General features: G+C 46.7%; 1 long non-coding RNA gene across 1 annotated transcript in view; it reads left to right on the top strand.

Moving 5' to 3' along the window:
* The first annotated feature begins 2,947 nt into the window (after positions 1 to 2,947).
* LOC140650015 (uncharacterized) overlaps positions 2,948 to 11,332 on the top strand; it is a 67,555-nt gene continuing 59,170 nt past the window's right edge. Inside the window, exons 1-2 of the long non-coding RNA XR_012041823.1 lie at positions 2,948 to 3,496; positions 3,588 to 3,689. This is a non-coding gene — a long non-coding RNA (uncharacterized lncRNA). The remainder of the gene's footprint in view (positions 3,497 to 3,587; positions 3,690 to 11,332) is intronic.

The raw sequence follows: 11,332 nt of genomic DNA, 5'->3' as shown, positions 1-11,332 counted from the left end.
GCTGCCGCCGTGAGAGAGCAACAGATAGCGTGTGCGAGCCCGGGGCGGGGGGAGAGGGAAGGAGGGGATTTGCTGCCTCTTTTTTTTTTTTTTTTTTTTCCCGTTTGCTTTTTTTCTTTTCTTCCCTGGGTTTAATTGGTCGCGATTGTTAAATCGCCCCCCAATTTGGAAGGTATTTGAACCACGTAGATCGGGTTTCGCCAAACGAGATCACGAGTCGAAATTAGTAGGTCTGTAGGCCAGATGTTGCAAACGCTAAAGCAGCGGCGGCAGGAGCCGCTGCCGAAGCAGAAACGGACCCCTCCCCCATAGGGATATTGGCTTGGAATAAAATATTTTGTGATTAGCCTACGGCTCTAATTAAGTTCTGCTGTCTGATTATTCCTGATTTGTGTTTTTAAAGTATTTTCTGAGGCGGTGACCCATTTCAAGATTACATTTCCATGCACTCAAGTAGTGGGCGAAGCGACGTTATCAGGGAAACGTTCGCGCTTTCCCAAACCCCAGCCCCGAATGTGTATTTACGTTGAATTTAAACCCTCGAATAAGATGTAACCCGAAACTAATGCATGCGAATTAACGGTGATCTCGAGCGCTTAGCAGCGATGGGGTGGGTGAAATATCACGGATCGGATTGATGCCCTTTCTCGGGGGAGGCGGCGGCGTGTGCGGGGAACCGGCCGGCTCCCTCCGCCGTGCGATGCGGGGAAAGGCTGGCCCAGATCCCCCCCCCCCCCCCGACACCGCCACCCCCTTTTAAGGAGCAGAAACGAGCGTCAGAAGGATCGCTTCCCAAACTCGGGTAATCTCCTCCAAACGCCTCTTGTTTATAAACAAGGATGTTAAAATTATTCCGATAACGAAGGGCTGCGGAGCGGGGAAGCTCGGCCCAGCCGCCCACCCTCCTCTCCCCGCGGATTACCCGGGGCTGGCGGGGCCGGTGGGCTTTGTGCGCCTTTCGGTAACCCCGGCGAGGGCAGCCGGTTATTTTCAACCGGTCAAGGGAACATTTCGTTTCTGGGGGGCAAAAGGGGCATTTGTTTGCTTTTTTGGGGGGACGGAGCCTCTCCCTCCCCCCCGCCGCATTTCACGCACAGCTCCCCCGCCGCCGAGAGCCGCCGCTGCCCGCCGCTCCCTTTGTCTCGGCCGCCGCCGCCCGCCCCGCCGAGCCTGGCGCAGCGGCCTCCCGCTCCCCGCGGGGCTGCCCCCCCCGCCGCGGCCGCGCACCCCGCGCCGGCAACATCCGCACCCCCGGGGGCGGCCGCTGTCCCCGCCGTGGGGCGGGGGTGCCGGGGGTGCCGCCGCGCCCCGAGGCTCCCTCGGCGGGGCCGCGCCGCCGGGCCGTTTCCCTGGCGACGGCCGGGGGGCGGCGGGGGCTCCTTCGCGGGGGCGGGGGCAGCCCTGCCCGCCCCGGCGTCACCTGTGGCCGCCGGCCCCGCCGCTGCGGGGCTGGGCTGGGCTGGGCTCGGCGGGGCCGGGGCCGGGGCCGGGGCCGGGGGCGCCGCGGCGGCGGGAGCCGCTGTCCGGGGGTCCCTCGCCTGCCGTGCCCCCCGTGGGGGGCGTGCGTGGGGGAGCGGTGCACGGCAGAGGGCACCGGCGGCCGAAGGGGATGGAGAGGGCTGCAGAGGGCTCACCTTGTGGCGTGGCGGCAACGCGACCGTGGGGCACGGACAGCCGGACAGCTTCTTTCGTCGTGATCCTCCTCCGCTTCCCAAGGGGACTCCACGCGTAGTGTTTTCTCTGCTCCTTCTAATCTGGATGTTAAGCAGATCGTGATTTTGTTGTTGCTGGTTTTGGTGGTTTTTCACACTGGTTGATATAAGAGATCACCTGAGAAGACCTGCTGGAAGACCATGACAGGACTTTGCAATCAGAATCAAAAGTCATCTGTCCACCTTGCACGGGTATATGCAATTTCACCTGCATGGGCATATGCAGTTTTACTTTCCACCGCAGCTACATCTGAATTTCAGAGTAGTGACACTGAAAAATTTCACAGAGTGACTGTGGGAGTTTTGATGGCGTATGCTTTGCATTACGCTTTTGATATGTTTTTCAACCGTTTCAATGTTTTACAACTTTAAAAGAGAAAAGAAAAAAGAAAAAGCCCTGACTGATGCTATTCTAGATGCTTAGTTCCACAAGTTCTTCTGTAGAGTCTCTGGACAAGCAGGAAATCTGGAATATATGTACACTCCCTCTGTCAGCCCCAGTGCACTACAACCTGGACAGCTATCGCTGCTTTCTAACCCAAACCCTTGAGCGTGAGGTGCAAATACAAGATTTAACCCCTTGACTGACCTCTTGAGCCCACCAGTTACCAGGCTGCTCCTTGTTGCACCACACCTTTAAGCTCCAAGCAAACAGATACGCTGGAGGGGAGATTCCTCATTCTTAAACTTGCACTTTACTCAGGTTCCTGATCTTTTCATCTCCTTCCAAGGGGGAAAAAAGAAAGAAAGGAAAAACAAAAAAAACGCCCCAAACAAAACAATCCCTGATTGGTGTATTGCAGCAGGACTAATCAGATATGAATGTGAAAACACAGATTTTCTACAGTGCCTTCCACACGAAGAGATGTTGCAGCATTTTTCTGGCAGGAACAAGGATGGACCAGTGTAAAGGTGCTTGTGTATAGCCTATTGGAGATTTAGTGCCTGAAAAAAATGGTACCATTGTAAGTGTATTTGCGTTAGGGCTTTTACCACAACAGCAATTTTACCACAAAATCATATCCCCCATGTGACATGGGTGATGATATTTCTAAGAAGATGACAGCCATGACTGAGAGACAGCTCTGAGGAGCCCAAAAATGAACAAGAAGAAACAGGGCTGGGGAGCTGCTCCCAGGGAGGCAGCAGGATTCTCCTCCCCTAGCTTCACCAAAGGTTAAGGGCCCCGCTGCAGCCAATGTCCTCACTTCTAATTGTGTGCTGCACCCCCCAGATGAAGTTGTCTTTTTGCAGTACTTCCAAAACGTGGCTTCTCTCGGGACATTTCACCTGAGATTATTTTCGTCCTCTCCATTTGGGAAGGGGGAAGACTGAGGTGTGGACTGATGAAGTGGTTTGCACAGTGCTGCCCAGCAAATCAGCATCGCAGCTGCCTCACGGTTACTGATGCTCGGCTGTGACTTCATGATCATTAATACTGAATCTGTGCCTTGCAGCTACGACTTTGATTGGGCATAAACACAAACCTTTCTGTCAAGCTAGCCAGGTATAGGCATGGTATGTGGTGCTTATGTCAACTTTACGCTGACCTTCTGTGGGGAGGTTAGCTTTCGGCCCAAGAGCAGCTGAGGCAAAGTTGCCCTTGCGAAGTGTTTGGCTGCATTTGGAACAACAGCTGAATGCCATGCCACGCTCTGGGTTATGTGGCTACAGAAATCCTGACCTTGCATCAGGTCCTCCAAAACTGCAATTTGCCACCCTATGAAAGCATGGCTTCCGACTCCTGTAACGACTGCCCAACCTCCCATCTCACTAATACCCAGGTTTTAATTTTTTTTTCCAAATACTGTATAAACATTCATTTTCATCCATTCCTGCAAGGCAGGTAAATGAAATGTTACTTTCATTTGACAGCTCAGGAAAAGGAGAACGGCTAAATAACAGCTCCCTACCGATATGGCAGCTGCTCTCTGGAGTCCCAGGAAAACCCATCAGCGACACTCACCCTCAGCTAAGGTAAAAGCACAATCATGAACATGTTTTAACTCCTGTTAAATTTTGAAACTTTTAAAAACATGTCCTAACTTGCCACGTGTAGACGGGACACAAATGTATTTTAACACGTTTGCTGGCAAATGCACTAAAATGCAACACACCCCATCAACACTGAAAATTTGAAAACATGTTAATTAAAAGTTTTCACTGACAATTTTTTTTTTAATACACCTTTATCCTCGTCCAGACAAGCCTTTAAAGAAAGTGAATCTAAGAGTGGTTTTGAGAGCTGGAATCCAGTGTTTACAGAAATCCCAAATCAGCGTGTGCTTTCTGGTGTTCCGGTTGTGCCTCTCCCCTGGGCTATCCAAGCTCTGAGGAGGTGCTGGGAAGCCTCCTTGTGTCCTGGGGTGCACGGAGACCTTTCCTCTGTGCAGGGAGGGCAGCAAGCAAAACAAAATTGATAATCAAACTTTACACTGAGAGATAATGTTCCCTATAGGCCAGACTACCCCAAAGCCCTTTCTTCTCTTGTCCTGGTCATTATGGAGAAACAGTGTAATGTATGCATAGGAAAGAAAACATCTTGCTTTCCCAGGAACAGTCAGGCTGGGACAGTGAGGGAATTTCATGCTTCTTTTAATTTGTATGTACTTTCTGATAATGAGAGAACAGGACAACATGATCTGAATAATGTTAAAAGTTTCAAGTTCTAAAACTAAATTAAGATTTGTGGAATAGTTGCATCTTTTTCTTTTTCAGAGAAATGAGTATTTCATGATGTCCTAATCAGTGCTGAGATTTCTTACTGACGCATCACTTCAGTTTCTTCAAGCTTTACTCCAGTTTGGTGCAGTGCTATCAAAAGCTTTTAACCTTTATGTCACTCACAACCATTACAAGCCCTTTACTAATATTTGCCAAGCTTTTATTAACTGAATACATTCAACAATGTTTGTTAAATAGGATCCAGACTGTTTGAATGTCCAGTGTGCTGGGAAACTGAAAACTTAACAGAGCTTATATATCTTAAAAGTATCACACAGTTTGTCTTTCACATATCTAATAAAAAAAATCTGTCAACCAACTAGACAACCAGCCTCCAGTAATGAGGCTGGTTACTGCTGGGGAAAAAAAACAAAGACCCACAAACTAAAATCAAGAATAAGAAAACCCGACAACAAACCCAACCCAAAACAAACAAAAATTCCTCAGATCATACAAAAGCAAAAACATTCCAATAAAGCTCAAGCTCCTCCCTTAAGAGCAATCACAGCAAGAAACAACAACTAACAGGGAAGGTGCGAATATACCACTAAATGACTGATCCCTGCTATATGCTGATTCTGCTTTAAAGAACTGCATTTCAGCAGCAAAGAAAGGGCATTGGGGCTCCATTACATTAAGCAGTGTGTGAACAAAAAAATGGAGATAGTAGCCCTGTAGTAGGGAGTTGTAAACATTTAACATCGATCAGTTCTAAGGATAAATACTGCTCCGACTGTAGTTCCCCAACAGTTTTACCCAGGCTAAGTCAACGCTGTGGCAGTCCTTTGCTCCCTTCGTTCCTGTGCTCTGGCCCTACAGCTCTACTCCCTCCGTTGTGCGTGCCCTGGCTTTCCTCTGGCCTTCTGATAAGCCATTTTAGAGAGTTAAACCAGCAGAAAACTATTCTCTCTCCTTTTTTTCCCCCTCCCCTTTTTGAGGGGGGAAGGGTAGTTTCCTGCTGGTTTAGCTTCTGTAACTCTTGGTGTGGCCAAACAAGTAGCAGCGATGACAAGCAGGTGATAACCTGATTCGGCATGAAGTTAAGCTGCAGTTCCAATGACATTGGCTTCAACAGCACCACTGCCTCACACAATCTCCCTTCTCTTGCAACTTCTGCTCGTTTCCATTTTCACACTCCTCCGTCAATTGTGCTGGGAGGAATTATCTGAGTAAAAAATGCCGATAACCAGGTATTCGTTAGAATGGCATTGACAGGTGATGCCTCATCAAGTTTTTTGGAAAGGCCACGTGTGCTTTGATGATGAGTGCTTTGTGTCATGTAGCTACAGCATTTTTGATGGACAAGCCAACCCAGCTTTTATGATTTTCAGCTAGACTGGTGTGTGTGTGGAAAACTTAAATAAGAGTGGAACCATGCACAGTTAGGCTGAAAAGTGTCACAAGGTGTGAAATGAAACTGATGGCCCCAGCTAAACAGAAAGCCATCTAAAATAGGAAATAGGAAGCATTTGTGCTTGTCTCAGAGACTTGGATTCCTGGTATTTAGTTGCCGTGAATTGAAACTGATTTAGGGGTAAATCAAGCAAGGGCTCAGGGTTGTGGACTTAACCTCCATGTCAAGTGTCTAGGCTCTCCATAGGGCTCCCGCTGCAGGGAGAAATCCAAGTGCCAAAGCCTGTAATTTACCCAGCTGGCAGGTAGAGGCTGGTACCCTGGTCTGGTTTTATGATTCTGGCTGCCTGAACAAATACATTGTAGCCACAAGGTGCAAAAGGCTAAGCCAGTACAAGTTGTTGTTGTTGTTATTATTATTATTACTATTATTATTGCACTCAACTCAGGAAGACTGATGCTTCAGGTAACTGGAATAAACACTATGTAGTGCATCCCAGTCAACTTGGCAGAAATGTGTGTGACCTGTACTGTCTGGTGTCCTAGTAGGGCACAGATTTGATATCAGTGGTCATATAAACCCCAGCTACACAGAAAGCCATCTAAAATAGGAAATAGGAAGCATTTGTGCCTGTCTCAGAGACTTGGATTCCTTATTTGGTTGCAGGGAAGCATATCCCTTCGCTCGGGAGCCGGCACTCTGACCTCTTTCCTGCCGTGAGGTGCTTTAGCCTCTTTGAAAGCTTAAGAGGCAGTCCCCTTTCATCCAGCAGCTCAATGGTGGGGCTCAGGAAACACGGGTTTAATTCCCACCTAAGAAAATTTGAATCCCTTCATTGACCTCCCCCTGCTTTTCCCATGAAGTTCTAGGGTGAGGGATTGTGAGCACAAATGTTTCCATTTTCTCTTGCTGAAGCTGTTCGGCAAATGAATTAAGAGTAGCTCCTTGGCATGGAGAATTACATAGTAATTGCTCCAAAAAATGAGCATGATTCTGCAGTCTAATTGTTTAGCATGCTTGCCTGGGAGCGGGAGACAGCTTGCCCCTGGTCCTTGCTCCACTGGAAATGCTCCTGTTCCCTAGTTTCTAGCTCTTGGAGCAAGCAAGGGCTGGCTCCCAGAGCCTAGTGTTAGCAGTCTGACCCAATGACTACAATATACAGTCGCGATCCTTTTTTATCTCATTCTTCAGCCTCCAAATAATAATTTTTTGCAAAGCGGAACAAACTGAGCAGAGAGAGCTGGTACACTGTGGCGCTACCATGCTTCCAGCTAGGCAGGTCAGCTGCGCAGCTTACACTAGGAGTAAGAGAGAATTGCGGGCCATGGTCCCTTCATTACCACGTGACAGGACCTCCTTCACACCCAGGGTAGGTCAATGCCCAAGGACATCACATGCACAGAGACCTCCTCTGTGTCTCTCCAGGGAAGGCCCTTGGGCACCTGCTTCTGGAGCGCTCTGAAGGAAGAGGACAAATGAGGTGGGACACAGTCTGTTGGCTGGGCACCTCTGGTAGTACCTCTAGCCTCTTTCTTTCTCTCTGTTGGCATTTTGAAAAACTGTGACAGATCATACCTTCAAGCTAGGACTACTGGGTCCAGTCTGATGAATTCAGCAACTGAGTGATGGTTTTAAATTCTCAGTTTGGGTTTGGATGACCAAAATGCACATATGTCCTTTTGTAGATCTAGATGCAGTTTTTAACGCCTCAACAGACAGACAGGTTCATTGACGCTTCATATTAGACACGTCAGACTTTCCATCTTTTTTTTTTTCTTTTCCATTGGCACAGTGAAAGAATGAATCATACTATTCAGAGTATCATTCCAGTATTATATACCCACCACAATTTTATTTTGGTTTACATTATGTCTAAACATTTTCATATTAGAAATTATTTATTCTATGTGTATTTTGTCTTTTAGCACCTTGCTTTTCATAGTCAACTGACGCAAGAGGATTAAGTTCATACCCAATTCTGCAAACGCCTAGAAAAGTCCACCTTACTTATACAGCGAGTCCAGTTGTCATTAGGAGTATGGATCTGTAGGATGAAAGCCACCAATTTAAATTTAATAGGTGACAGAACTTACTGTCTGCACATTGAGGGGATTGATCCAACCTCTTAATGTAAGAAATGAGTAATGAAGGTCTTTTTTTTTTTAACAGTGTCACTAGAATTTTGCTGTATAAATGTTCCTGTAGCCACATACCGATTTTTGAATACGTACCAACTGGGACAACTGAGAGGTCATTTCTGTAGCCAATATTGCAAGAAACCACAACTATGAGGCTCAAAGGCTGCAGGCCAGTAAATTAAGGGGTTTTAAAACAAATGGGTTAACAATTACAAATTAATCTGTTTGATTTATAATGGCACATATGCATAATGCAAGAGACAGGAGGGGTTATTGGTACAAAAACTAGTTTAAGACGGGGGCATTTGTGCCCATATTCCTGCACTGTGGAAGACTGCCTATGTGATTGGGGTAAGTCTCTGTAGGTGTATCTGCCCTGCAGATCAGGGTGCTGGGTTGGGGCACTAGCTGTAGTACATCTTGTGGATATTGGAAGCAGACATGGAGATAAGCCTAGGTGAACTGACTCCACATCTTGGTGAAGAAAATTTTTCTGCCTTGGACGCTCTTTGTCTGTGTTGCCAAACACACCTTGTACCCAAGCTGCTATCCAGCCACTGTCAAGCAAAGGCAGCAGGAGGGCTGCATGGATAAACAAGAAGCTCCTGACTAAACTCAAACATAACAAGAAAGCACTCAAGAGGAAGAAGCAGGTGACCCAGGAGGAATATAGAGACAGTGTGCAGGGATGGGGTTAGGAAAGCCAAAGCCCATGTGGACTTGAGTCTGGTGAGGGACTGTCATGATTTAACCCCCGTTGGCAGCTAAGCACCACACAGCCGCTCGCTCACCCTCCCCGCCCCCAGTAGGATGCGGTAGAGAATTGGGGGAACAAAAAAAAACCAAACCCGTGGGTTGAGATAAAGACAGTCTAATAGGACAGCAGAGGAAGAGGAAATAATAATAATAATAATAATAATAATAATAATAATAATAATAGAATGTACAAAACAAGTGATCACAATGCATTTGCTGACCACCCACCAACTGACACCCATCCCATCCCCAAGCAGCGACTGCTGTTTCCCAGCCAAGTCCCCCAGTTTATATACTGAACATGACTCATATGGTGTGGAATAGCCCTTTGGCCAGTTTGGATCAGCTGTCCTGGCTGTGCTCCCTTCCAGCTTCTTGTGCACCTGGTAGAGCACGGGAAGATGAAAAGTCCTTGACCATTATAAGCACTACTTAGCAACAACTAAAATATCAGTGTGTTATCATCATTATTATACTAAATCCAAAACACAGCACTATACCAGCTACTAGGAAGAAAATTAACTCTATCCCAGCTGAAACCAGGACAGGGACGAGAAGGGTTTCTACATGTACATCAGCAGCAAAAGGAAGACTAGAGAAAATGTGGGCCTGCTACTTAATGGGGCAGGAACCCTGGTGACAAAGGATACAGAAGAGGCCAAGCTACTGAATGCCTTCTTCACCTCAGTCTTTGCTGGTAAGACCAGCCTTCAGGAACACCAGGCCTCTGAGATCAAAGGGAAAGTCTGGAGCAAGGAAGACTTATCCTTGGTGGAGGAGGACCCCATTGAAAGGAACATTTAAACAAACTCAATGTATACAAGCCCATGGGATCTGATGGGATTTACCCACAAGAGTTGAGGGAGCATCCTGATGTCACTGCAAGGATACTCTTGGTTATCTTTGAAAGGTTGTGGTGATTGGGGCAGAATCCTGAGTACTGGAAGGAAGCAAGTATCTCCTATCACTCCTATCACCAAGAAGGGCAAGAAGAAGGATCTGGGGAACTATAGGCCAGCCAGAGTCTCCTCAGTTGCCAAAGAGAGACTGTGGAGTCTCCATCCCTGGAGATCTTCAAAAGTCACCTGGATGCAGTCCTGGGCAACTGGCTGTAGGTGACCCGGCTTGAGCAGGGGGGTTGGACCAGACAATCCTCAGAGGGGCCTTCCCACATCAGTCATGCTGTGATTCTGTGTGATGTGGTGTGTGATTTTGTCTATAGTGCTGCCTCAGCTATGCCTATACTCACTTCAGTTTCAAGATGTTGCACTTCTCTGACCTTGTGCCTCAGTTAAATGGTTTATGAAACATGGATATTAATACACCCTCTTATGTGCCTTGGAAGAATAAATACACCAAAGATTGTGATGTGCTTTCAGTAAATGGGGCATACAAATGCCTTCTGTACACATTTATAGGAAAGAGAAACTTTACAATCTTTTTTTCCCTGTACAGTACAAGTTACATTAAAGTGTGAGAAAACAATATCTGTAATAATGTTCTTGAAACTAGGTCCTAGGAAGCTGAGAAAATCATAGGTTTAATGTGAACTCCTGCCTTTATAAGTTCCCATGCCTTCTATGATACTATGTTAGAGTCTATACAGAGCAGATGAAGCTGTGTCATAGTAATTTTTGTTTATTCCTTTTAAATAATACTTTCTCACACTTTAGTAAGGTCTCCCATTTCCCCCCATGCAGCCATAAAAGGCTGGCTTCAGATGTTTAGGCTCTAGCCACGCACGCGGTCTTTTATTGACAAAAGCAGATGGCGATTTCCCCTGCAATCCGTTTCCTTTTCACTGACTGGCATGTGAAACACGGAGATCATACTGGCGGACACGCCGTCATACCACGCCAGCCTCAGCGCGCTCCCCTTGCACGGGAGAGCCCAGGACCTGCCTGCCCATGAGGGGTCTGAATTACTGGAAACTATTTCACATTTGGCTTAGAGCTATTTTGACAATCTTCAGCTGTATCCTTTATTTCTTCCTTAGCATGTAAATGTCCTTTTTATAGCAGCTATTCTTACAGAATTTATAGTTCTCTTTTCTTAAAACTTCTCATTCCCACTTCCTCATTTTTATTTAAGTCAGTCCCTTTTCATCTCCTGGGCATACCACACTACACAAAACACATACATTCAAGCAGTGAAATCTTGTGTCTTCCTCAAATTATGTCATGATGCTGGCCTCTATTATCCAGTTTTTAATCTTCAAAGTGGCAATTATGTCCTTTTTGCCATACTGCCTCTCGTGCTTATGAGGAGCTCTGCAAAATGTATTATTATCTTCCTTCGTATGCTTCCTTAAAACCCCCCTTTGCTATTACACCTACCAGTGCAGAGCAATGACTGGTTACTCCATTGATTTCAGTTTTTGTCCTTGGATTTATTGGTAGTTATTTGGAGTCTGAAATCTCTGTGGGATCAAGCCTATCTTTGTGGGCTGACAGTGCTTTATCAGTTAGCACAAGGACAGAAAAAGTGCAAATTTAAGCCTCTGAGGTGCTTTAATCTTAGCAGTCCCTGAGCAGAGTTCCCCTTTCTGCATCTTGCTCACATTGCTAGGGAGGATGTGCAGCTCACTCGGTGTGTGGGCATAAAGCCTGTAAAGAGCTTTGGAGCAACAACTGGTTTGACACAGCACA

Source organism: Ciconia boyciana, chromosome 3 (assembly GCF_034638445.1).
Source record: "Ciconia boyciana chromosome 3, ASM3463844v1, whole genome shotgun sequence".
Lineage (NCBI taxonomy): Eukaryota > Metazoa > Chordata > Aves > Ciconiiformes > Ciconiidae > Ciconia > Ciconia boyciana.
This window is presented reverse-complemented; position numbering and strand designations above follow the sequence as displayed.